The sequence below is a fragment of the Choloepus didactylus genome, chromosome 2, assembly GCF_015220235.1.
Source record: "Choloepus didactylus isolate mChoDid1 chromosome 2, mChoDid1.pri, whole genome shotgun sequence".
Lineage (NCBI taxonomy): Eukaryota > Metazoa > Chordata > Mammalia > Pilosa > Megalonychidae > Choloepus > Choloepus didactylus.
In genome coordinates this window covers 6,585,563-6,608,120 of record NC_051308.1, presented here as the reverse complement: position 1 = coordinate 6,608,120, position 22,558 = coordinate 6,585,563, and the positions used below count along the sequence as shown (strand labels likewise).

General features: G+C 40.1%; 1 protein-coding gene across 7 annotated transcripts in view; it reads left to right on the top strand.

Annotated features, from left to right (window-relative positions):
- Positions 1 to 1,665: 1,665 nt before the first annotated feature.
- The window catches only part of IPCEF1 (interaction protein for cytohesin exchange factors 1), a 162,706-nt gene continuing 141,813 nt past the window's right edge, over positions 1,666 to 22,558 (top strand). For 4 of the 7 annotated variants that reach the window (XM_037819939.1, XM_037819904.1, XM_037819930.1 and 1 more), the window contains exon 1: positions 1,669 to 1,976. The gene's annotated coding sequence lies outside the window, so the exon portion shown is untranslated. Of the gene's footprint in view, positions 1,977 to 22,558 lie in introns of all 7 variants that reach the window. The other 3 variants (XM_037819981.1, XM_037819961.1, XM_037819970.1) reach the window with 2 other exon arrangements.

Genomic DNA, 22,558 nt, shown 5'->3' with positions numbered 1-22,558 from the left:
AAACAGGCCTTCCAGTTGCCTCTGGTCTACGCTGCCTTGGCTGACAAGGCAAGGTGAAGAAGTGATCTGCTTTTGTACCACGTGGGATTGGTGGGGACCACAGGCCATGTGGCCCGGCTGGGCCATTCCTAGGAAGGAGACGATTCATTGCATGTTGAGAGGAGGAAGGCCAGGCGTCAGGGAATTCCAATCCAGGGAATTCTTTTTACTGAAATTGCCTCAGCCACCTTCCTGATGCTAGACTAGTCTTATAGTTTGGTTTAGGTTTTTGTTTGTATGTTAACTTGTCTGTTTCTTGGACATGGAATGATGAAGGTCATTAGGTTTTCAGGTCTGATCAGTGTGAGGTTGGTAATAACTAGAGAGCTGAGGGCTAATTTAATGCCTGGATGAAAGTCTCAGTTTTCACCTCAGTGGTATGGCTGCATAAGTGATTATAGTTTAGACAGGGTTCCCTCTTGTAGTATTTGGCTTGACAGGGGCAACTCAGTCTTGGATAAAGATCTTACATGCTGTGATAGCTCCCTATAATCCGCACCTATGGGTATTCATGCCTTGTATAAGTCCTTCTTCTTGAGTGTAGACTAGACCTAGTGATTCGCTCCTAACAAACAACATATGGCAAAAGTGATGGGATTCCACTTCTGAGGTTAGGCTACCCGTGACTGACCTGAGTCTTGCTCTTCTCTCTCTCATTCTCTTTCACTCTCTCTGACTTGCTTGCCCCAGCTTTATTGTCAGCTGCCCTCAGGAGAGGTCCACGTGGCAGGGAACTGAAGGTGTTTTGGGGCCGACAGTTAGAGTTGAACTGAGGCCATCAGACCAAGAGCCTGTGAGAGGTGGAATCCTACCCCAACCACGTACATGAGCGGGGAGAGGCTCCTGCCCCGGTCGAGCCTCTGGATGACTGCAGCCCTGCTGACACCAGGAAGGCACTTTGGCAGCCACTGGGAGGCAGAGGCACCCAGCCAAGCCATGCCCAGTTTCCTGAGACACAGAAAACATGATGTGATATGTATTTTTGGTTTTAAGCCTCTAGGTCCTGAGGTAATGAACCTCAGAATGACTGAGAAATAATACGCATGCAAAGGATACAGTTCCCACATTTAGAAAGCTTGCATTGGTCATGAGCCCATTGCTAATGACTTGTTTCCTTTTCTTTCAAAGCAGAGTATAAATACAATGGGAGTGTATTGTTTTCCCATGAAGAGACAAGATGCTGGGGATGAAAAGGAGGGTTTAAGATAGGTGTGGGGCAGGTGGCAAGAATTTAGCCCAGTAAGTTCAAACATCTCTAACTTTTGGTCTGTCATGTTCTCTTTCTAGCGTGTGAAAGAAAAATTTGAACTTAGAGACTTTATTGTGTGTACTGCAAAAGAATGGCAGGCTAAGACTTATTTTTATCCTAAAACACCTTTTACAAATTCATCCTTACCCTATTTATTTAGTAGAGCACTATGAATGATTAGGAGGCAAGAAAGGAAGGAAACTCAAAAGGAGATGAGAGCATGAAAGCAGTCAGTGATTTAAAAATGTCATCTCAACCTAACATGAGAACAGCTCTGCAAAGGACTTCACTCCCCTTTCCTGTTAATAAGCAGCTTTGCCCCCAGACAGGAAAGGGGAGCCACGGCACGTTTGTACCCGAGTCCTGGGCAGTGTCTGGTGACAGATGAAGTCAGTCAGATAGGACATGCCCACTTTGCTTGCATTGTGTCCTGGGTATTGGAATCAGGGAAGGGCTCAATAACAATAAGAAGGAAGAACAAAAAATTGAGGAAGTAAGATGACACTTCCTCTTCTTTCAAAAGAGCTTTATTCTCTGGTCAACTTCGAATGGTAGTCCTGTGTAGGCTGAGCCTCCAGAGCTGTAGCTGCTTAGAGTGGAACCCTCAACTTTTGCCTCAGGCTATTATGAGTTTTCTGAATTCAAGGAAAAAGAGACAGCTCTTGGATTTACTCCCTTTTTACTGCATGTAAGTAAAAACACTCCTTGGCTGATGTATAAGAAGTGAGGGGTTGGCATACTGAGATGTAAAGCAATTGATACCTTGGCACGATCTTCAGACTAGTGAGTTCTGAAATGTGGCTCTTGGGATATAATATTTGCTCAGCTCTTTATAAACCTGCTGCTGTTATGTCCTGTGTAAAGGTGCTCTCTAATTTTGTTAGATCTTGGCGGGTTAGAGTTGTGTACTTACTGTGTTTCTCTCTTTTTCTTTAATGGATGCTGTGCTGACAGCTGTTTGGACTGCAGACTATGGGTTTGATTTAGGAAAGTACAGTTCAGCATGTGTTTGGGTCCTAAAGAGTTCATTTCGAAAAACACTGCTGCCACGCTCTTTTGAGTAAGTGTGCTTTTTGTGGAGAATCCCCTTTGTATGCAGGTAGCTGGAGGGGATTTTACTTTTAGATAAAAGTCACAGGCTTGACAAAGTATCTCTGGTACAAAAAGGGGGGCTAAGGTGATATTGGTAGAAAGGCTTTTTCCAAGGGCATTTGGGGTGCTTGGTTTTCTTTGCTTAGGTGTATATGAAAGACATTTAACTAAAGGCGGCAGAGTCAAAACCCACTAAGCCATCTTTGATTGATAACAGTGGACTTTATTTGTCTTTAGAGGCTTCTGTGTTCCCAGTACTACCCTGAACCCTAAAAAGGCATAGGCCCAATCCCCTAGAGCTGTTTATTTTACATAGAAAATTGAAACAGAAAGAATACAGGTTCCTCTCTGTTCATATCCTGCAAGTGGCGAGGAAAAGGACCTGTGTTTGTGTATTTGTTGATGTGCCTATTCTTTAATTTACCTTTTCACTTTTTTCTTTTCCTCTCTTTATGTATCAGGTGTCTTTTCTGGAGAGGGTCCGTGTATAAACTATTTCAGGCAAATGGCATTAAGTAAACATGCATCACTAGAGTATGGAAATAGGAAGTTCTTTCCTGCGGTAGTTTGCTGTGGCAATAAGAGATAAGAAATTACTTCATGGCTATTGCCTGAGACTTTCCTTTTGACTCGAGTATCCTTCTTGAACCACTCACTTCTGCTTTCCATCCAGCTTGGAGGCTGGGCTGTGTGTGCTGATAGCCAGGGCACTTTGCAAGCAGATTTAACACGGCTATTGGTGTGGGTGGGTGTGCGTGTAGAAAATCCTAAAAAAAGCATGCCTTTTGGTGTTGAAGCAAATCCTGCAAATGGGGAATTACTGTACCCCCAGGACTTAGAACAATGCCTGCCACATCATATGTTCTCAGTAACTATTAAATGAATGAATAATTAAGATTTCATAAATTAAGTGTGGTAGGGTAGCTATTGCTTTGTTTCTGTTACCCATACACTTAAGGGGATGCAAATTGGAAGAGATGAAAGTGAAGCAGGACAGGAGGAGAATATGAAGGTGTGAAGAGAAGAAAGCATGTGTAGAAAAGAGATGATAAGAAGCCCTAAGTTAGAAAAGTGGACACGATGGCAATGTGCTGTTGGAAGTGATGTTGGTGGTGTTGAAAGTTGTGGTGATGGTGTTGGACTGTTGATGTTGGTAGTGATGGAAGTGGTGGAGGTAGAGGTGGCAGAGATGGTGGTAAAGATGAGGTGTTGCAGAATGTGCTGAAGATAGTGGTGGTGTTGTAAGTCACGGTGGTGGAGGTGGTAGAGATGGTGGTGGTGGAGGTGGTGATGGAGGTGTAGTTTGTGAAGATTGTGGAGGTGGAGGTGGTGTTGGAGATGGTGGTGGTGGGGAGAGTAGGGAGGACAGTGCAATATAGCAAGGAGAAAATCCACCTTTGGGATCAGACACCTCTGTTCAAAATCTGTATCCACCACTTACTAGCTATATCACCTTTGAACCTGTAAAGTGGTAATTATAATATTACTCACCTTTTGAGGCTGTTGTATGAGGATTAAAAATATGATTGCGTAGTGCCTACACATCGTGGATCTTCACTAAATGGCATTTGTCAATATATTCTCTTCAGTCTTCAAATCCCTGCAGCCACACTTGAAAACATAACAGTTACTGTATCTTCTGTATGTTACATTTTATAGAACAAGCATGATTTTTTAAGGGTTATTTATTAAAAGTAGATGTAGTAGCATAGTTATCAGAATGGTTAAGCATATATCTCTGTAAAGGAATACCACCACTAAAGTGATGTTTATGGAAATATTCTCATGATTAATGCTAGGTGCAAAAATGCAGGAACACAACCTTTTCAAGTATGTAAAAATACTGCAGAGAAGGCAGATGGAAGTGAAATGTGTTAAAATGTTAATATATAAAAAGTGGGTTTATAGCCGATGGTTATTTTCTATTTTTCCCAAATTAGTGGAATATATCTAGATTATCTTATTTAAAAAAATGAGGAATGGGAGAGGAGCTAAGATGGAAGCATAGAGAGGAGTGGAAGACTGTTAGTTCCCCTGGAACAATTCATAAATGACCGAAAAACTAGTAAATAACCTGGAACAACTGTGGGGAGACAAACGTGATTATCCACTCATCATCCACCAACCTGAATTGGGAAGAATGCCTGAGATTGCAGCATAAAATCTGTAAGTAAAATCTGTGGACCCGCGCTGAGAGCTGAGAGCCGGGAGCCGAGAGCCCCTCCCCACGGAAGCCTCGTGGTGCTGGAGAACAGCACTCTCTTAGCCCAGCTCCAACTGGGGCTTTAATGTTAACTGCTCAGTATAGACAGCGAATCCTCAACAAGCAGACAGAGGCTTTTGGTGATGACTGACCTTGGGAGAGTCAGGGGACATATCTATCTTGGGAAGTGGAGCCCAGAGGATCAGGTGCTATCTCTGGCCGGTGGGTGAATCTGGGGGCTTTCTGCCCCTTTCTTTCTCTGTCAACCTGGGTGGCTCAGTGGAGAAAATCTCAGCTGCTTTCAGCTCACAGCTCTTCGCAGTAGAGAAAGCCTCAGCCATTTTAAAATCGCAGCACTCTGACCAGCAGAGTCAGCGAAACAAAGAATCTATTTATAAGCAAATGACCTCTCTGGAGGGGGCATAGCTTCCCAAGAGGAAAGGGAGGGGTCCAGCTCTACTACCTGCCTTACCAGAACCAGACCCCAAAGCCTGGGGGAGGAGAGCCACAGGCCACACACCCTTACACCAGCCCATTACAGGCTGACAGGTGCACCTGCTGGGCAGAAAAGCACAGGGTGTGTCAATTCTCTAAGACACACCATTAGGGAAACCAGACACTGAATATTTCCTCCTTCTGTGACCTGAGCTTGTTCTCATCTGGGAAAACCTGATTGGGGTAGCCTAGGAGGTCAGATGCCTAGACAACAGAAAAATATAAACTACACTAGGAAAAACGAAGTTATGGCCCAGTCAAAGGAACAAACTTACACTTCAACTGAGATACAGGAATTTAAACAATTAAAGCTAAATCAATTCAAAAATTTGAGAGAAGATATGACAAAAGAGATAAAGGCTATAAAGAAAACACTAAGCATACATAAGGCAGAAATTGAAAGCTCAAAAAAAAAACAACTAGCAGAATCCATGGAAATGAAAGGCACAACACAAGAGACTAAAGACACAGTGGAAACATACAACAGCGGTTCTCAAGAGGCAGAAGAAAACACTCAGAAACTGGAGAACAAAACACCTGAAAGCTTACATGCAAAGGAGCAGATGGAGAAAAGAATGAAAAAATATGAGCCATGTCTCTTGGAACTTAAGGATGAAATGAAATACAATAATGTACATATCATCGGTGTCCCAGAAGGAGAAGAGAAGGGAAAAGGGGCAGAAGCAATAATAGAAGAAACAATCAATGAAAATTTCCCATCTCTTATGAAAGGCATAAAATTACGGATCCAAGAAGCACAGTGTACTCCAAACAGAATAGATCTTAATAGGCCGATACCAAGACACTTAATAATCAGATTATCAAACGTCAAAGACAGAGGGAATCCTGAAAGCAGCAAGAGAAAAGCGATCCATCACATGCAAAGGAAGCTTAATAAGACTATGTTCCGGATCTCTCAGCAGAAACCATGGAGGCAAGAAGGAAGTGGTGTGATATATTTAAGATGCTGAAAGAGAAAAACCACCAACCAAGAATCCTATATCCAGCAAAACTGTCCTTCAAATATGAGGGAGAGCTTAAAATATTTTCTGACAAACAGACAATTAGTGACTTTATGAACAAGACACCCACCCTACAGGAAATACTAAAGGGAGCACTACAGACTGATAGGAGAAGACAGGAGTGAGAGGTTTGGAAAACAATTTTGGGAGACGGTAGCACAGCAATGTAAGTACACTGAACAAAGATAACTATGAACATAGCTGAGAGAGGAAGGTTGGGAGCATATGAGACACCAGAAGAAAGGAAGAAAGATAAAGACTGGGACTGTGTAACTCAGTGAAATCTAGAGTGTTCAACAATTGTGATAAAATGTACAAATATGTTCTTTCACAAGGGAGAACAAGCGAATATCAACCTTGCAAGGTGTTAAAAATGGGGAGGCATTGGGGGAGGGATGCAATCAGCATAAACTAGAGACTGTAACTAACAGAATCATTGTATTATGCTTCCTTTAATGTAACAAAGGCGATATACCAAGGTGAATGCAGATAAGAGGGGGGGATAGGGGAGTAGTGTGAGACACTTGACATTGGTGGTGGTGTTTGACTCTTTATTCTACTTTGATTTAAGGTTATTTTTCCCTTTGCTACTTACTAGCTGTCATTTTTTTCCTTCCTCTTTCTTTTTTCTTTTTCTTTTGCCTCTCTACCTTCTTTTACTCTCCCTCCTGCCTTGTGGAAGAAATGTACATGCCCTTATATAGATAGTGGTGAGGGTGATGAACACATAAATATGTGACTATACAGGGAGCCATCGATTGTTTACTTAGGATGGAATGTATGGGGTGTGAACAAAACCATCTTAAAAAAAAATGGGTTGATGAGGAAAACTTGAGGGCACTGTATTGAGTGTAATAAGACAGACACATAGAGGCAAATATTATAGGGTCTCACTGATATGAACTAATTATAATATGTAAACTCATAAACATGAAATGTAAGTTACCAGGATATAGAATGAGGCTAAAGAATGGGGAGTGGTTGCTTAGTATGAGCAGCATGTTCAACTAGGATGAACTTAAATGTTTGGAAACAAACAGCGGTGTCGATAGCAAGATGTGAGAATAACTAACAGCGCCGAATGGTGTGTGAATGAGGTGGAAAGGGGAAGCTCAGAGACATTTATGTCACCAGAGGGAATGTTGGAGGTCAAAAGATGAGAATGTATAAAACTGAATCCTAGGGTGGGCAATGTCCGTGATTAACTACAAATATTAGAAATCTCTTCCATGAACCAGAACAAATGTATGACAATACAACTAGAATTTGATAATAGAGAGGCATGTAGGGAAAAAATATATACCTATTGCAAACTATATACTACGGTTAGTAGTATTTCAACGTTCTTTCATAAACAGTAACAAATGTACTATACCAATACTACAAGTCAACAATGGAGGGGGTTTGTTTAGGGATATGGGAGGATTCGAGTTTCCTTTTCTTTCTTTTTTTTCTTTCTTCTCTTCTTCTTCTCTATTTCTTGTCTGGAGTAATGAAAAGGTTCTAAAAATTGAACAAAAATTAAGTGTGGTGATGGTTGCACAGCTGTATGACAGTACCGGGGCAATTTATTTTACACTTTGGATCTTTGGATAATTGTATGGTATATGAACAATCTCAGTAAAAATTAAAAACAAAAACAAAAACAAAAAAAATGAGGGACAAGTTAAGACATTCCCAGATAAACAAAAGCTGAGAGAGTTCGTAACCACTAGATCTGGCCTACAAATAATGTTAAAGGGAGTTCTTGAGACTGAAAGGTAAAGGGTAAAGACATGAGACTGTGGTTCAGAGCAACATAAAGAAATAAAGACCATTTGGGTAATTATAAATACCAGTAAAAAAAAAATGAGTAATGAAAATGAAAGAATTAACATTCAATGATCTTTCAACCCTCCACCAAAAAGAAAATAAATGTAGTCTTTTAGTTGTATGTGCTCACGTTTTTGCTTCTTGCAATCTAAGAAATGACACTTAAAATTCATGTTACTTAACCTTCATAGGGGGATAACCCTTGAGATTAAAACTGGCACCTAATCATGTGACAGCCTTAAAGTGAGAACAAGAAAATAGGTCCTGTCTGGGGTGGACTGACTGAATTAGTTCCTAGAATAATCCGAAAATGAGTTGTTTCCTCTGGGTGATGCACAACTGCCTCTACTCCTGAATTGAATGGCTTTCTAGAAAGCTCACATAGTTCATTAAATTAAATTTAGATTTGACAGCATGAGAGCAATTCATTTTTTCAGTTCAATTTTATTGAGATATATTCACACACCATGCAGTCATCCATGGTGTACAATCAACTGTTCACAGTACCATCAAACAGTTGTGCATTCATCACCCCAATCTATTTTTGAACATTTTCCTTATACCAGAAAAAAATCAGAATAAGAATAAAAAATAAAAATAAAAAAAGAACACCCAAAGCACCCACCCCCCATTTTTCATTTAATTTTTGTCCCCATTTTTCTACTCATCCATCCATGCAGTGGATAAAGGGAGTGCTATCCACAGGGTTTTCAGAATCACACTGTCACCCCTTGTAAGCTACATTGCTATACAATTGTCTTCAAGAATCAAGGCTACTGGGTTGGAGTTTGGTAGTTTCAGGTATTTACTTCTAGCTATTCTAATACATTAAAACCTAAGAGGTGTTATCTATATAGTGCATAAGAATGTCCACCAGAGTGACCTCTCGACTCCATTTGAAATGTCTCAGCCACTGAAGCTTTATTTTGTTTCATTTTGCATCCCCCTTTTGGTTAAGAAGATATTCTCAATCCCACGATGCCAGGTCCAGATTCATTTCCAGGAGTCATATTCTGTGTTGCCAGGGAGATTTACACCCCTGGGAGTCAGGTCCCACATAGCGGGGGAGGGCAGTAAGATCATCTGCCAAGGTGGCTTAGTAAGAGAGAGAGAGGGCCACATCTGAGCAACAAAGAGGCACTCAGGAAGAGAGAGTAATTCATTTTTTAAGGAATGTTGACAGGTCGCTGTCATCTTGGTATTTATGGGCGGGGGGGAAGGATGGAAAACATTTTTGTAGAGTCTAGAAATAATTCCTGCTTTTAGGATCTTGACCCAGCCACAGCACAGTTCCAGTTTGTCACTATGGAGTCCCTTATCAGAAGCTTGGACTTTAACCAAAATCAAACCAAAGACCAGATCCCCTAAACTGACATGGGTATCAAAATGGAAATGGTTGAAAGTTGAAAAGTTAGCCAATTTAAATTCACCCCCAAATTACTAGAAATGTGCATGAGCTATTTCAAAAAAGTCTGGAAAAGATGACCAAGTCATCTTTTATGCTAAGCACTAAAGCCAGATAACTCAAAGTAGAATATGAACTGACATAGAAACAGCAGCCTGATGTAATTTTGGATAGTCCATGGTATTTTCTGAATATTTCATTTGCTGGACACTGAATAAAAACTAATAGTAGTATTGAACACTTGCAATTTTCCAGGTACTGCAATAAGCACATGAGTAATTTCAGCCACTTTTCAAAATGGTCTTGCTGTCCCCATGTAACTGCCAGTTAGAGAGGTGCAGGCCCCTGTCCAAAACTGTCCTCCTAGGTGGACACAGAGAGATGAGATTCCATCCCAGGTCTCTATCTCTGAGCCCGTGGTCTAAGTTCTGTCCTACACAGCATTCTGTCAGCTCCACTTACGTCCAGGATTTTCTTATACAGGATAGTGATTTGAGGCCAAGAATAGAATCAAGAGGCTGAGTCCAGTAGGAGCACATTCACTTTCTTCTTTGAAATTTTAAGTGAAATTCCTTTCCACTTCCTTGTTGAGGAGTAGTGGAAAGGAGTTTTTCTTTTTTCCAGGGAGGTACTTGGGCCCTGAAATGATGGTGCATATGTGGCTGCCATCATGGCTGGAATACCATGTAGGGCTTGCTTCCCAACTAGCAGGGGACAAAAGGGATCTAGGGGGGCAGTCAGCACCATCCCTGGGCATACAGCTTTCTCACCAGGCCACCCTCCCTGAAGGATCCTACCAGCATCCTTCCAGTCTGGACACTCAACACAGCTCTAAATCCCACATTTCCTCTGCCCAAGGGCAAGTGTCTTTGATGTAACACTACCTGTATGAAATTATTGTTCTTGTTTGTATGAGGCATATTGCACAGCATGTAGCAAGCTTTCAAATGACAGTAATTTTTATTTTTTATTATTTTTGTTTTTATGATTGCTGTACAAGTGCTTTTTTGAGAAATCCTAAGGAATTAGGTTTTGGGGGTTCTATTACTTTGAGACCTTCTCAATGTAGTTTGCTCATAATGCTAGTGCTATAATTTTTTCCTATCCTAAAACTTCACAAAAATTGATTGTGCCAGGCTCAGAGATGGTAACTGAAATATTATTTGTTGAAAAAATAAACAAAACCAAAATGCTTGTGAACAAATTAATGTGCTTCTCAGAAATAGTGTGTTTCTAGTTGTTATTTCTATCATGCTGGGGATTCATGTTATGTGACAGAGTGGAGGGACATAAAACACTCAAAATGTTGAAACCACTCATGTCATAGGTAGGTTATGGCAGGCAGATTGATCCAGTGGTAGAATGCTTTATTCCATTTACAGATGTATGTAGCAGATAGTGTAAGTATTTTACACTGATTATGTCATTGAATCCTTACAACAACCCACAGGGAAGATATTATCTTCATTTTACAGTTGGGGACACCGAGTCTTAAAGCTCACTTGCTGCCTGGATCACTCTGTTGATAAATGGTAGAGCAGGAATTTGTCCCCTGGCCTTCTAATTACAAATCGAGGGCTTTTTCCACCTCCTACCCCACTGCCTTTTGAATGGGAAGATGAGAAATCATGTTCTCTGAAGAACAGTTGAAGAAACCGAATGGTTGACTCAAGGCAACTTAGCCTTAGAGGGATCGTGATCACTGTATTAACGTATTTGAAGGACTGTCATAAGGAAAAGAGAATGTTTGTTCCTACACAGCCCCACAGAGAAGACGTAGAACTGGAGTGTGAAGAAGTACTATTGTAAGTGGAATAGACTGGTTTGTGAATTTTTTTCTCGTCATTGGAAATTTTGGGTCACATATTAGAGCACCACTTGTTTGCGATGTTGTGGATGGGATTCAGATGACAGATGGCCTCTTGGACTGGACACTCTCTAGGGTTCCTTCCAACCTTGAGCATTTAGGAACCCAAGAACTAATGGAGAGACTCTCTTCATTCACTCAGTTTCACCCAATATTTATGACAACAGTCACAGATGGGATCAAATTTTTTATTATAATTTTTATGGTGATAATTTGTAGATTTACACGCAGTTGTAAGAAATAATACAGAGAAACCTCATGTACCCTACATCCAGTGTCCCTCAATGGTAACTATATCAAAATCTTGTAAAACTGTAGCAAAATATTGCAACCAGAATGTTGACATTCATTCATACAATCCAACCCAATGATCTTATTCTGATTTCCCTAATTTTACCTGCACTTGTGTGTGTGTGTGTGTGTGTGTGTGTGTGTATTTAGTTCTATACAATTTTGCCACACGTAGGTTTGTGTATCTACAACCGCAGTCAAGATACAGAACAGTCCCATCACCACGAAGATCCCTTGTGTTTGCCCTTTTATAACCACACTCTAATTTTAAAACATCCAATTTAAAATTTTGAGCATCAGTGGACCCATATTGACAGGGCTTTGTTATTTGTTATACTCTATTTTTAAGTGAGAACAGCACAAAACCTAGCGATAAGGAGATCTGAGAGCTGAGATCTTGGTCAGGCTGTGACATATCCAAGTTGTGTACTACCAAGCAAGACATTTAACTTCTCTATGTTTCAGTTTTCTTGTCTATAAAAGCTAAGATAAAATACCTGATCCATACACATTGTGTGGACCAAATGAGATTAACTGGAAATGCTTTGAAGAATGTAAGGTACCACTGATCAATTAAAACCCTTCTGGTTTTGCTCATACTCCATTTTCTCACCATGTAGGGACTCAATTGGCATACAAGAACTTTATTGGCGGAATTGGATTATATGGAAGATAATGGGGGTAGCTATTGTAAATGTTAGTAACAAACTCATCTACATTGTTGGCAAATACTTCTACAGAACAAATCCAACATGACTTACTTCTCTGTCTTTAACCTGTGGCACTGGGCCTCGAACAGTAGAGTCACTTCATCATCAAATGGCAATGAATCAAGTTGCCAAAGAACGAGACAGACACATTTACACAATGAAAATCAGTCCATTGTGAAGTCTATAAAAAAGGCTTCCTTTTCATGATTTGCGTTTAGCTAGGGATCTCAGCTTATTATACCAATGTGATCATTTGCTAGATATGGAACATTAGTGTCTTTCTGAGGGGATGTTTATTTCCCCAAGTTGTATATTAAAAGGAAAGTTCAAGTATTCTGAATTGGAAAATGATGCACGAGATGGCACATTGGTCCAGATATAATATCTAAAATTCCAATCTCATCATATAGCAAGTGAAAACTTCCTAATTAATGGGATAAGCCTGGTCATTCTTGTGGTTTTACAGTTTTTGATCCCTTTGAGGCATAAACTTAATCTGGTATCTGCATTGCGATTTTAATGACGGCAGAAATAGCAGAGATTTTAGGGATATTCTCTAGTTTTTCTGCAACCTAATAATGTCTTAAATATCTTTTTTTTTTTTCAAGGAGAGGTTAAATTACTCTAATTCCTATTACCATAATTATCCCCAGCAGAACAACATTCTTTAGCAGGAAAACATCATTGTAGGAAGCTAATTTGTTTACTCTGTACGCAACTAAAAATATCTTTTTGCTCCTCCTCTCAGTTAAATCAATATTTAGTTTTCTTTAGATTTCTAATTAATTCTGCATAATCTTTTTCAAAATGTTCAATAGAAATTTTAGAATGGATAGCTTCTTTCAAATTTGGACAGGGTAGAAATTCTTTTTCTTGATTATCTTGAAGGAAAATAATTTCTGAATAGTCCTGTGCACAAATCTCTAATTTCAGAGAGGAATAGAACATTTAACCATTTGTGGGCAAATATATATTCAGATACTGAAACTTGGTCTAAAATAGAAAATACAGATCTCTCAAAAGGGAAAGAAATGGATGCCACTCAAATTACTTCCCATACCCCTTGATTTAATATTACTAGTGTAGATCATAATTCTGTGTAAGTTGTCATGGCTCAGACAACAGGCATTTGGTTGCAATTATACTACGTTGTGTTTCAGGGAGGAAACCTTTAATTCTTTTTAAAAACTGAGGAAATGGCTCTAAACATGAAAACCGTCCTTTTTAGACTACTTGTCTAAATTCTGAATATATGTGGTCTCATTAATTTCCTGAACATGTTTGACGATTCTAGCAAATTTATGGTTGCAAAAGTATTCATTCACTTGAAGTGCAAGTGAGGATAATACTTTCTTGTTCTTTCCACCTGTAAAAAGCCTTAAGCAAGTGATATTAAAGGCCTTATTTTCTGGTTCCTTGTTAGAGTATAAATCCCCATCTCCAACTCCATCCTGACAAAACATGCAAAAAGAAGTTCTCACTAGTGAGTGTGAATGTTAATCATGTAATACGTTGAAGACCCTGTTTTGAATTCTCACCATTCACCAAATGCTTACTGAGTACCTAATAATTTCCAAGTAATGGCCCAGGTATTTAATTGCAAGAGAATGGGCAAGACAACCTTTGAAGTCCCTTGATAATCATGTGAACGGACACTACCTCCTCTTGATTAGATGCAGTTACAGCCATTCTGCCAAAAAGAAGGATCTGAACCTGAACTCTTTAGGTTAAACATGGTCAAGGATTTTCCAGCTAGAACTGAATTTCCTCCTGGAACACAAATGAGCAAGATTTTCGGCACTTGGATTTTCAGCTTGGTTAATCATCAGAGCAGCTGCTGCGTAGGTAATGGGAGCCTGAAGGAGAGGTTGTTGAGCAAGGTTTGCGCTTGGCACTAGAGTACTACTTAGTTTTGTTTTGTGAGCACTGACAAACATTCCAACGTTATGTACAAATCAGTTGCTTGAGAAGATCACTGGGCTCCCAGCTATTCTGAGGCGAGAAGCCAGCACGAGGAGAGGCCATGCAAGCAGTCACCAAGCACAGTAAGTGAGCAGAGCAAGTGGGGCTCGGGGAGTCCCTCTGGAGTGACTGTGCTTTCAAGCTGGGGTGTTCCAGGTAGCAGTGGGTTCTCTGATGCTGGGAATGGTCATTTCCATTTTTCATTACTTCCCATTGGGTGCTTTGCATTGGGAGCAAATTGGCAAGTGATTTCTCCCCTCAATCCTGGATTGAGGGCCAGCATTGAGCACCACTGTTTACCCTCCACAGCTCACATTTCTCACCATGGCAGAGGAGGGTCTTTTGCCAATGGGTGAACGTCCTTACCTGCAACCTCAGTCATGCCTGGAACCTTCTGGGCTGGGAAAGCTGCTGAGGTTAGACTTAGAGCCAAGGCAGAAAAGAGTCCAGGTGGGCTCCTCCTTTCTAACTGTTGCTTCACAGACAGGCTACATCACTTTTCACATTCCCACTGGTTTTCTGTCACGTGCAGGTTAGCACAAGTGTCATTACTAAGAGTTAACGTGTACTGATCACTTACTACCTATGAGGTGAGGTGTCAGAGGTTTGACATTCATTATCTAATTTCTTAATCAAATAATTCCAGAAAGTGCCATTATTGTTAACTAGCACCCATTTTCCTGAAACGGGTTCAGAGAGTTTAAGAACTTGACTCAAGGTCACACAGTACATAGGGTAGTCAAGATTCTCACCCTGACTGTTTGACTCTGGAGACAGCATTTGAAGCTTAGGTCTGTTAGATCTGAGAATATGGTAGCCTAGGGCTGCACTGAGGGCCTAGGAAAAGGAATCCATGGCACATCTGACTTCTTAGGTAAGTTTGCTTTGTACTTGCCCACCTTTCCTCCCATTCCTGGAGTGGAGAATGTGTAATCCAGCCTCGTGTAGGCAAGATGAAGCTGGCTCAGGTGGATAATCACTTTAGGAGTGCTTGGTACAGATTTGCGAGATCATTAAAGGAAATTTCATTCCTAAAGATATTTCCAGATCAAAGAGGAGGGGGGTTGGGGCTGTGGGTGATGGGGCATTTGCTTCCAAGGATTCATATTGAAAAGGGGAAGAAAAAGATTAAAAGACAGGAAGGCAGGATTTTGAGAGGATATCCTTGAATAGTCTCCATTCATGCTTTCTCTTTATTAAAAGGCCAGAAAAATGTTCTCGGAAAAAAAATTAGTAAATATTAAAATAGATAAAGGGAGGGAAGGAAGACTCTTTAGGCGAATACTTTTAATTCAACCTCATTTAAAATGTATGTTATCAACTGTCTTGCTATTTATTGCTTAAATTTTTAAAAATAATTATTTTTCTTTATTGCACATGTAGCACATGTTTATAGCCAATATAGCAGAGAAGCAAGGAGAAGGTAAATTTTTCCCATGATCCTATATATTGAAATAATCATAGATAACATTTGTTGTAAAATCTTCAATACTTTTTCCTTTTCCTTTGAATATGCATGTTTAATAACAATGACATAAAATGTGCTTTGATTTATTAAAATCATATTCCTAACATCTTATGTTTTATGCATAATAATCTACCAGATAGGGTATTTTTTGCATGAATATATGTGAGTATATCTGTTTTTCATGATATTTGATCATAGGAAATTTCAAATATTCAGAATTAGCAAATAGTACAAAGGATTGATAAGTCTAACAGATTTTCAACCAAAAAAAATAAGTGATCAGCAGCCATGAAAAACAAGAAAAAGCAGAAAATAATGAAAGAATAAAGGGAGGCAGAAGATGCCCCTCCGTGTGAATTTGAAGAGGCAAGTTTAGGAGGGGTTGTGATAGTACTAGAAAGCAGATGTCTTTGGTAAAGGGGATTTTTCCTCAACTGATTTGCTCTTCTTACAACTTTGTTTTGGTGCCTATAGGTGCTGAACTAGAACAGGGTCCTAAACTCTGCATGGTTTCGGGTCTGTTAGTATCATCACTCATAAGAAAATTAAGCTACCTGACTGCAAGTGGTCATCAAAAAAACAAAACCAAAACATTCCTTAGATATAGAAATTCTCTCATGTTCTGAATTCAACCCAATTCAGGAAAAAATTGTTGAGAACTTGTTGCTTTATCTTAGGCATTGTGGAACACATGAAATAACTATTTTTTTGTAACTATAGTTTTGTAAAAACTTTTCAATGCTTTTCTTATTTATTGGCAAGACAAAGTATACACATAAAATGTTGTACAAAGGGACTCAAAGTGTTACATGATTGTCATAATGGATAGTCTAGAGATAGGACTGTAAAAATTAGCGGGGAGCATGATCCAGCCGAGTTTAATGGTGGAGGGAGAGATTGATCGGCACAAAGAAGGGGGTTGAGATTTCTCTGGGTGGGGAGGAAGGAGTCAACCAATCAGGAGATAAAAGAACTCTCAGAGCTCTCCTTCTTGAAACAAGCTGAAACAACATCAGTGATGATAAATATTAGGCAGCTGTAGAATGGGAAGAATTCTGTAACCGCAAGTGGGGACAACTTAGTTCTGCCAGATACTAAGTGGGTGAACTTGGAACTGATACTTCGTCAAGTCTCAGTGTCTTTGTTTGTGAAATGGGCCCAGTGTTATGGGATCTCCATTGAGATAACCGGTGTTGATGTGCTTTGCTAACTGAAAAGTGGGATGTAAATGTCAGTTGTGCTGATGATTTACCGCACATACAGACAGAAGAAAAGCACAAAATTAGGGCATGAAAGGAAAGTAACATAGTTCCAAAACACCTTGGCTGATGTGAGTAATCTTACAGACAGAGTGAGTGCATAATTCGGTGGCGTACCTTGGGGTGTCACAGCTAGATGGAGCAGGGAAGGGGCTGGTGGAGGGTAGATTTTGAGTACATTGACACCTCTCTCTGAGCAGCATGGAGAAATGATGGGCATGAGAAGACTTGCAGAGGGAAAGGTTTGCTAGGGAAATTGACTGCTTTGCAGAAAGCTGAGTGATAGGGCTGGGTTTCATATATTTGTATTTATCTGAATAAAATGGCACTTTCTTGAATCTTATGGGCAAAGCATTGTGTTAAATCCCTGGACATGTTCCCATTAATTGAACGGGAAGAAAGGGAAATTTATTTTTCCTTCCTCCGGCTTTCACTTTTTTTTCCTGTTGTATGCCTAAAAGTGTGCAATATGATGCTCAAAAAACGGTGAAGTGGTTTTCAGAAAATATTGTCTGTCTAACTAGGTAATAGATAGAGCTTGGGCAGTGGGCCTAGGTTTACAGATCACACTTTTCTTTTTAGATCAAGGCATATAGACCCTATATGTTATTAAGGGTTAATAATATCAATTAATAATTATTTATGATAATGAGGATCAGCTAAGGCCTGAATAAATTAAATATCCACACAGTCTATAAAGGAGCGTTTACACTTTTGCTTTTTTAAAATCATTCTGTTCCTACACATGTAGTAGATTTTAACAATTAGTTTCATCTACTCTTGTGCCTTGTACCCAAAAAGTCAAAAGACAAGTAGCAGGAAGGAGAAGGAAAAGCAGAGAGCTCAGAGGATTTAAACAGTGTTTTAAAGGCTCCTGAAATGACTTAGCCTGACTAATTTCCTGCCTGTGTTTGTTCATTACATTCTAATTAAACTGCCCTCAAAGGCTCCTTTTCGGTCAAATCTAGGCCTTTTCTGACTGCTCATCCTCCTGGATTCACCATGCTTTCAGCAATGATTGCATCCTCTTTCCTCAAATTATCCCTTCTTTAGACTTCATGAGCCAGTGCTTTCTGCCTCTTCTACCTTCTACCTCAATTTCTCTCTCTTGGGAAATTCCTTAACCTCAATTATCAACTGTTACCTCCTCAGTATGATCTGAGCATCCATCTTTCTCTTTTTGATCTAACTTTGGATCCATACTCAGTTTCTTCTTGCCAGTAGGCTATTTGTCTTTTTCACTCACATTATTGCAATTTGAACATGTTTAAAACTGAATTATCACCCAGTATTCTCTTGCTGTTCTCCTTGCACTTTTGAGAATTCACGAATAGTTGATCAAAACAAATGAACTTGATTAAGTTTAATTTTTGAGAAGCCATTAGGCTCTCTTCCTCCCGCATTTAGGGATTGACCCTGCTTTACCCAGTCACACCATGCAGTGATAAGGTATACTTGTCCCTGGGTCAGGGTAGCTTGGTTGCATAATACTTCTCTTCCTAGCCCACCTGGTCATTTTTCCCACCTCTTCACCTCAATCAATAACCACCAGAAGGGCTCTTAAGAACTGACAAATTCCGACTGGGGCACGTATGATAAAATAAGGGGATGCAAGCAGGGCCAGTTAGGAGTTAAATTGTGACTATCCAATTACAAGGTAAAGATTATGCAGTTACAAAACACAGCATCAGCATCAAAGAAACAGGTGAGTTATAACTGTTACAGATGTTTGCCTCTTGCTGCTTCAAAACGCTAACATACATCAAGGCTGTCAGTTATTTTTATTTGTTAATTTTCAATACTTGATTTTAATTGTGGCAAAATCTCTTTTCCCTACCCCAGGTTGCTGATCCTTCTTCCTATTAGCCCAAGCCAACTGAACTAAGCCTTTTGCTGACTTCTATCGTGTCTTGTGATATAAAGGAGAGGCTCTGAGATTCTTTTGCTTACTTAAATGGCATTTGTATCGTCTGTGGCTTTGAGAAAGTGTGACGAAGGCTCAGGTCTAGCAATCTTTTTATTATTCAGACATTCCCACTGAAAGTCAGCTCTCCTTTCTCTTGGAAATCCTAGAGAAGTTTCACATGTTGACATTTCACTGTCTGTATCTTAAGGGTGTACATGTAGGAAGCTGTTTTTTCTAGCCTTTTGTTTTTCTTCTACACTTTGAGGAGGAAACCTCACTCTAAATTCTGAATGTCTTTTCACAGGAAGTGTCAGAGCTGTGGCTGTTTAAGGATCTACTGCATGTTTTTGTGCACATTTTCTTAAGTTGCTACAAGGATTTTGTGCTGTCTTTATGTGGGGTGGATGATAGTACACGAATTGAGGAAACTGAGGCTCAGGAAGGTTACGTGGCCTGCCCAAGGCCATGCTACTAGCAAATGGCTGAGCTGAGGCCTGAACTCCAATTTACCAGTCTCTTATTTGAGATCAGCCTCCCATTCCCCCTCCCCCCTGCTCCTGCCCTAAGCATTTTGTTGTCTGACCTTTATCAGCTAAAGAGCTCTACTTGATTCATATAGGCAGTTTGAATTCAAGTCTAAGGATCTTCTGCTACTTCCAGCCTGGGAGAATACTTAGGACATGGGATTGTTAGCTTTCACCACGGGAATTAGCTTTTCACCTTAACCACTCATCTTTGATGCCTTCTGCTAGTGCTTACTCCATAGAATCATAAACACCAAACATATTTTTAGCCAGGAGGGACTTTAGACTTCATTTACTTTCACCCTTCCACTTCACGGGTAGGGAACCGAAGTCCAAAGAGTTTTTGTGATTTGCCTAAATTTGCATAGCTTGTTAGTAGTAGCACTGAGATCACCACCTAGATTTCCTGACTCCATGATACTTCCCACTCTTAGGTTAAGTCTGGGTTAAAATGCACACAGTCTAGGAAGGGAAAGGCCTTTAAATTGTTATGAGCTACCAAAACCGATGTGTTAATTAGCCAGTCTGATGCTTCAAACTAAGAGCTACTAGAATTGCCCAACTGTCGCAGCCCAAGAGGGCCATGCCAGTCCAGAGGCCAAGGAAGACAACGAGCATTTTCTGATACATGAACTTTTATTCAGGGCTTACTTACAGGGTGAGAAGTCGTGGAGAGATCATGACGGCTCTCTCACGCCCGTCAAGCGTTGCATTCACACAGAAGACGACCAAGCAATGCAAAAAGGGCAGAAAGCCTTTTATAAGGATTTAAGACAAAGGCCTTCCTAAGCGTGGGGGGAGCATAGATGCAGGAACAGGTCGTTCTGACCTGGGGGTTAGTGCAGGAAGGACTAGAATAACACTCGAACAATTACATTTTGCTCTTTTTGTGAGACTAAGAGACTCTCACTTCCTCCCTGCTTGCATAAAGTTAGATTTTAAGGTCAATTTACCCTTTTTCTCTTTACTGGCTTAGAGAAAGGTAAATAAGTTAAACATTTAGCTGTCCAGGTCATGCAGACTGCTGTGCACCAAAGATCCGTAGGCCTGTTTTGCTCAGGCCACGGGTTGCCACACCAACCATCTGGACCGGCTGTGTTACAACTATGGACAGATCAGTGCCTCATCCAGACCCTCTAAATGTAAACTGCTCAACAACAAAGACTGCATGACTTATTTCTGAAGATTCTGTCAGCTTTTCTCACTTAAAATCCCTTCCTATATAATGAAGCACTGCACTTTGTCTATGGAGATGATGGATTTACTTTATTTCATCCTTCCTCTTTCTTAATATCCCATGTACAAGATGTTAGGGCTTGGAAGCAGTCTGCAAACGAAGGGACTCTAAATGAATAGGCTTGTTTGAAGATCCACCCTGTGACCTCAGTTTCAGTAACACTCTGAAGACCATCAGGAAAGGAAATTGAGCTAGTCCTGGGGAACTTCCCTGAGAGTCAGGCCAATGCTTCTACAAGGCCCATTAAGTAGGGTAAATACATGCTGGGTTCTCCATTAGATCAAATTTCTTTCAATCCTCCCTAAACACATTTCCCTCCACGGGACCCGCCAGGCCTGTTTCAAGATCAGAGGAGCGTCAGCATGCTGTAAGGCATTTGTAGGGGACTCTTGAGCACTTATATCTTGCCCGACAGCTTTTCCTAACCCTGTAATATTCCCCCACTTAAGATAAGGCCCCCTTTGCCAGGCTCCCTTTCTCCTCTGAGCTTCCCTTATTAAGTGGCAATGTCTCCTGGGCTCTGAGGGACTTTATACCTGGTGGTTTCTCCAGTGATTTAGAAGTCTACCGAAGATGGGGTGGGGGAAGGGCTGTTAATTAGCCTAAATATGTGGGCATTCAAGCAGAACCTGCAAAATTCCCGAGTTCCCAGTTCCATTTGCTGAAGGAGAAAATCTCTGCAAGGTTTCTCAAGGTTTTTTAATCAAAACTGTCTTTAAACACACATGGAACAACCAATTTTAGCTTCTTGAAGTATTAAGCTTAGACTCCCAGGTAAGTATTAATTTATTATTCATAAACTTTCACCAGAAGTTCATAGATATGAACTTTTTATGATAACTTCATATAAAGTTACCCATGGATAAGATGCCTGGAAGAGAGAGAAATAGGACGATGTCTTGGTCCGTGATATTTCATTTGCTTTTGTCCTAATATGAATTAATGAAAGTCACGGCGGGATTTTCATAGTGGGACCTGCACCTTTTAAGTATGGAATCAAAGGATTCTTTTTTTAAAGTTTGCCATTAGCTAGTAGGCTATAGAAAAGGCTGTGTCACTCTTTGGGACTATAGGACACCAAGTAAACAAGACTGTTTTTCTCCCTCAAGGGATGGGAAGTAAGGTGTAATAATAAAAGTCGAGATAATAGGAACTTGTGAAGGCCCAGTTCCACAGCTGAGGGATCCTATAAGAGAATAATCATCGGAGTGGTTTTAAAGTTGCATCCAATGAAATTTCTTTGGGTAGAATGTTAGTTGAAGAGAGGCTGGTAGAAGTTGAAGAGAGAGGTGGTAGAAGTTCTGCTGGTGTTTTGTTAAAAGGAAGGTTGTTTCCCATCGCATTTTTTTTTTTCCTTTGTGGAGGGGGGATGGTTTGAATTTGATCTCTCTTTTCTCAATTTTTTTTTTATGTTGGATTTGTTTTTGGTTTTTCCTGTGCTCTGTGCTTTATTGGAGGATTATCCTTTTGAGGAAGTAATCTGATGAGGTAATATTGAATTTCAATTCTTCTGTGCCCACACGTACTTAATATTTTCACTTTCTTCTTCCTTGGGGACCGAGCTTGCTCTGTACATCGGAGGTATGTTGTGCTAAAATTCCTACAGATAGAAACTTCAGGTTAGATGTGAGTGCTATTAAGACATTTTGACAGCTGAGTTGAGCGCAGAGCCAGGAAGCACTTTGGGGTTTGCTGAGAGAAAAACAGAAGTTCAAAGCTGAGAGCTGTCCTAATGTGAGCTCAGATTATAATTTCCCCTGATGTCAGGAGACCTATCTTTTCATTATTTGTCCACTCACTTTTTGTAGGCATTTGAACTTTCTTAACACAAGGCAGTTACAGAACTGTTTGGCACAAAATTAGTAGAAGTCCATGAAAAATTATCTATTTTCTTTTTCTGCATGAGTGAACTAGGAAACCCTGATTAAGTTGTTTATATTAATAGTTACTTAAAATATTACTTAGTTGATTTTTTAAAAAGTAATTTTGAAACTTTTTAATCATGTTTCCCAGAAGA